Here is a 5,689-nt window from a genome sequence, read left to right as displayed (position 1 = left end):
GGGGGGGGGGAGTGCCGCGCAATTGAGGATTTTTTTCTTGTTTAAATATATATTCATACCTTATATTTCCTGATTGTATACGTAATGTTATTTAATACTATTGTCTTCAAAACTCAAAAATGTTTTACCTGATAATATAACAATACATTTTAAAACTAAGAATATACGACTTTATAACATCAAATTTGTACTGTCAGTTATTGTTTGTGTTTTAGTGGAGTGCTCCTGAAGAAGCTGTAAAGTGAAATGTTAAGTGTCCATTTAAAAAAATAAATTTCGTGTTCTGAGGTCGTTTATTTCTAGAATTAAAATGTCTTTTATACACCAATATGCACCATAGAACTTAGATATAACAATACGGAATTAATTATTATAAGATATTGTGAATAGCATTCAGTGCATTACGTTAAACCGTAACAAATTCGTCTTGTGCCCTATTATGTATAATGGTAAACTGATGGAGCCGTAAGGCGAAATAATCGAGAAAGAAAAATGTTTTTCCTTTAATGAGTTTTAGCAAAATGATCAAAGAAATTGGAAAACTTATTTGTAGATGAGTCAAAGTCACAAAAAATAATTAATAAATAATTAAAAATTTTAGTTTCCTTGCAATTTGTACACAGTTAAATATTCCAAGATGTCACATTTTACAGTGGGCTGAGTACGTTATATTAAAACGATTTTGAATATGCGAATCAGCAAATCATGCGGCAACCACAACCGATATAAAGTCGTGATGGAACGGAATGTATCAGAACTACATTTTGACATTGCTTGGCGTTACGTAAGTAGTGTGATTCCACCGAAAATTGATCTCTTTTTTGGGAAAGGTATATTACAGCTTTTTGTAACGCAAAATATTTATACTTTCAGGTCATACTGGTAGAGGATTTCGAATTTCAAAGATGAAGATAATCCTTGAATTTAATGGGAATGGAAAACAAAGGAACATTGATCAACATAGGGCACCAGAAACATCGAGAAAGATACCCACAATAAGTCTCACTCCCGAGGTGCTAAGCAAAGTGCGGCGTCATTTAACGGGTGAGATTCCACTAACAAAAGGGTCAGTAAAAAAAACCACCACGTACTCCAGGCAACATAATCAAGAATGATCTTCGTTCTGAAAAAGCGACATAACTCACATGTACACAAGCTGCTTCCACGGCATATTCACCTCATACCTCAAGGAAGTGGAGAATGAAACAGCTATTCTATCGTGCTATTCTATTATAAGACATACCTGTAAAGTTGCTGGAAACAGCGCTTTCAGGTATTTGTATGCGATCGGACTGTTGAAATGCGAGCTGAAAAACCTTCGTCCTCGTAACCTAGACGGATAATGGAGCACATGCAGAGAGGAGGGAATATGCTTTGTACATGACAATGGAAGTAATACGCTGCAAACATATTTTCCAGATGCACAGTTCTCAAATAGAGCATGACTGCACATTACTACATGGACTGTAATGACGCGGTGAACCTCCAAAATCGCGACCCACAGATTGCGAGTCAAGCGCTCTAATCATCTGGTCATGCCATATAGTTTTGTAAGTCCGTAAACTAAACGCTGTCCTATCGGGGGACATTAAGGAGATACAGTAATTGTTAAAACCTGTTAGCGACAATGGTAATAAATAAATAAAAATATTTTTTAAGTTTATTTGTGAAAGCAATAACCATTAGCGAAATAACTGATATTGTAAAGAATCTAAGACTACCTAGAAAGCTAGATCGAACAATATTTATTTAGTAGTTACACACATATTTAAGTCTACTGCTGTTCCATTGTAATACATATTTAGTTTAAGCATTGACAAAAGTCAAAAATAATACTGATAGTTAAAAAGGACAAATATAACAAGTATAGTTTGTTTGTTTGTTTTGAATTTCGCGCAAAGTTACACGAGGGCTATCTGCGCTAGCCGTCCCTAATTTAGCAGTGTAAGGCTAGAGGGAAGGCAGCTAGTCATCACCACCCACCGCCAACTCTTGGGCTACTCTTTTGCCAACGAATAGTGGGATTGACCGTCACATTATAACGCCCCCACGGCTGAAAGGGCGAGCATGTTTGGTGTGACGGGGATTTGAACCCGTGACCCTCAGATTGTGAGTCGAGTGCCCTAACCACCTGGCCATGCCGGGCCAACAAGTATAGAACGATAACTATAACTTACAATGCTACAGGCCGAGGTTCGATTTCCCGCGGTGGACAGGCCAGGTAGCCCATTGTAGTTTGGCTCTCAAAGAAACAAAAATCAATTTAAAGCATTTAGCTGCATACATCGTAAGTTGTTGTTAAGAAATATATACATATATAATATGGGAGTAAAAGGTAAAACTTACAATTGGTTTGATACCTATTTAAAAAGCAGAGTCTCGGTACAAAATATTGATAAAAAATGTTTTGATTAATGAATAAATACAAGAGGTATTCCTAAATGATCTGTTTTGGGACCACTGTTTCGTTTATTATATGTTGGCGACATTCCAGATTTATTATTTTATGTAAAGCAGGCTTCATTCACGGATAATACTACAGTGTAACTCATAATAATAACTTAAGGTCATTGGTTAAAGTGGTTAGTTTGTCGTTAAATAGCTTAAGTTATTGGCTTAGTGATTTGTTTGTAAATCTTGAAAATAATTAATTTATACTTTTTCACAATACAAATACTTGCAGAAAGGAAGTAAATATGTACATGAATGGAGTTTGAATGTTTGAAAGACATGAACATGATATGTACATGAATGTTTGAAAGATGTTAAGCAGTTTTAGGTATTACAATTGATTTATAAACGAATCTGGTTTGAGCACAATATGATATATTAGAAAAACTGCCGTGAGATAAATAGGTTTAATAAACAAAACAAAAGACTATTTAGAAGACTGTTTGATTGGATAACTTTATATTATAGTTATATTTATCTACATTTATTATTTGTTTGTTAAGTTAACTCTTGGGCTACTCTTTTGCCAACGAATAGTGGGATTGACCGTCAACTTATAACACCCGCCCTGCTGAAAGTGCGAGCATGTTTGGTGTGACGGGGATTCGAACTCGCGACCGTCAGACTGCGACTCGAGCGCCCTAACCACATGGCCATGCCGGGCACGAGAACAGACCTCAGTAAAAAATATAAATTAATTTTCAAACCAATTCATTAAATGTGTGGTTTACTTGGTTATTTGTATACATCAAAAACCTAGATGTATCTAATAGCTGCTGTTACTTATTTGTATTTCTATAGATACTGTTTTTCTTTCAAATGATTAATGCTTCTTTCCTGTCAAAGAGATGCCTTTGTATAAGCGTTCCAAATTTTGTTTTTTCTGTATTTATCAGTTAAAACTATTAATTATTTACAACTTACTGCATTATCTAGTAAATGAATAAAGTTGAATTAAATTTATTTGAATTATGGATAAACCAGCACAACTGTTTACAACTCATCAAAATATTATTATTTGCCGAAATTCCATATTCAATTTGAATTATGTTTTTGATACGGGAAATATATCAGTATTTGCCGAAATTCCATATTCATTTTGAATTATATTTTTGATACGGGAAAAATATCATTATTTGCCGAAATTCCATATTCAATTTTAATTATGTTTTTGATACGGGAAATAAATCAGTATTTGCCGAAATTCCATATTCATTTTGAATTATATTTTTGATACGGGCAATAAATCAGTATTTGCCGAAATTCCATATTCATTTTGAATTATATTTTTGATACGGGAAAAATCTCATGTAAAACAGTACAATGTTTTGGGCGTAAATTATTGTGTTCATGGAAGTAAAAATAATATTGTTTAGAACTTATTAAACATTGGCATTGTAATTTAATTTAATAAAAAACTGTGTTTGAAAAGGAATGAATTATTTATTCATTGTTAAGCGCTGTGCTTACTGCTAGGATCGAACTTTGAATTTTAGTGTTATATGTCTTCAGCCTCATCGTTAAGTCACCAGGGGCTAACGAGAACGAATAATCAACCTTGTTTCACTCATAGAACTTAAGATTGAGCATAAATTAATTGATATAAAGTTACACGAATCCTTTATTTAAGGTTTTTGTTGTTGTTTTTACCTTTCTTGGTGAGAGTCCTGATTTATAGAAAAGTATAAGGAAAACTTTTTTTTTATATAAAATTATATTTTCAGAATCTAGGGGGAAGTTTGTCATCAGGTTTCGTGACGAAGTTATCGCCAAGGGAATCCAAACACCACGATCTTCTAGATTATTATATTCTCGTGACCACTGGAACAACTTATTTCTCTCGTGGGCTTAATATTAGTGTTGTGTCAAATACAACGTGTTTCCAATAGCAACATAGCAAGGAGAGCCTTCCAATGCGCATGTGTTGCTCCACGAAAATTGATGGAAACGTCTTTCGCTGAATGGAATTTTTCTTTTTGTTTTAGAGAAAAAAAAAAACGTGTACCTACAAATTTCAACAACATTCAGTTAGGGGAGTAAAATTTTAGTACAATTTTCATTCATTAATTCAGACCACTGACACCAAGTATTCTTTTTATATAATTTGACAGGTAGCGTATTATCTCAATTCGCTACATTAAATTAACACGGGTATAATATAATTCCTTTACGGCATACAGCAGTTTGATAGCTTGACAAATATAGAAGATAGTAAAAATTAAGCATTGAAACCAACCTTGGAAGTCTCTGAGGTTGAGAATAAAACTACTTTTCGTTTTCCTTGTTAATCTTCATCACCAGAAGCCCCCCAGTGGCACAGCGGTATATCTAGAAACCGGGTTTCAATACCCGTGATGGGCAGAGCACAGCTAACCCATTCTAACTATACCATAACTGTTTTACTTCCTTATTTGCCATCAATATTTCACTTAGACACGGTACTTCTTACATTACAAGAGTAGACTGATATTGTACGGAACCCACTGGTGATCACATTTTTGTTTTGTTTTTTACTGAAACAAAATTTTTTTTGCAGAGCGCGTTCCAATGGTCATCGAGTCTAACTGTGTATCCGTGGCTCGCGTCCCTCTACTGCTACATACAAAATCGCGTTCCATATTTTGGAGCCGCTGGTGAGTTATAAAAATGACTGTCGAATCCCACTATTCGATTAGAGTAGCCGACGAGTTGGCGGTAAGTATTGTCTTCCCTCTAGTCTATCACCTCAAAATCAGGGACGGCTATACTGCAGATATTCATCGATTAGCAAAATTCAACAAAAACATGTATTTTTGCAATAATTCTGATGTAAGTATTCCGATTATTGTAGATTTGTTTCTTTAGAGCAAAGACACATTCGGCTAACTGTGCTCTGCCCACCACTGGTATCGAAACCCGGATTTTATCGTTGTAAGTCCGTAAACTTTCCGCTGTCCTATCTGGGTGAAATTACTAAAGATTTGTTTGTTTGTTTGAAGTTAAGCACAAAGGTACACAATGGGCTAATTGTGCTCTGCCCACCACTGGTATCGAAACCCTGATTTTATCGTTGTAAGTTTGTAAACTTTCCACTGTCCTATCTGGGTGAAATTACTAAAGATTTGTTTGTTTGTTTGAAGTTCAGCACAAAGGTACACAATGGGCTAATTGTGCTCTGCCCACCACTAATATCGAAACCCGGATTTTATCGTTGTAAGTCCGTAAACTTTCTACTGTCCTACGTGTGGGAAATTACTGA

At 34.8% G+C, this 5,689-nt stretch overlaps 1 long non-coding RNA gene across 1 annotated transcript in view; it reads left to right on the top strand.

The window, feature by feature from the left end:
* The window catches only part of LOC111088537, a 65,493-nt gene extending 64,556 nt beyond the window's left edge, over window positions 1-937 (top strand). Inside the window, exon 3 of the long non-coding RNA XR_002613026.1 lies at window positions 874-937. This is a non-coding gene — a long non-coding RNA (uncharacterized LOC111088537). The remainder of the gene's footprint in view (window positions 1-873) is intronic.
* The last annotated feature ends 4,752 nt before the right edge of the window (window positions 938-5,689 follow it).

The sequence above is a fragment of the Limulus polyphemus genome, unplaced genomic scaffold (assembly GCF_000517525.1).
Source record: "Limulus polyphemus unplaced genomic scaffold, Limulus_polyphemus-2.1.2 Scaffold3976, whole genome shotgun sequence".
Lineage (NCBI taxonomy): Eukaryota > Metazoa > Arthropoda > Merostomata > Xiphosura > Limulidae > Limulus > Limulus polyphemus.
Note: the sequence above shows the minus strand (reverse complement) of the source record. Positions and strands in the feature narration are given on the sequence as shown.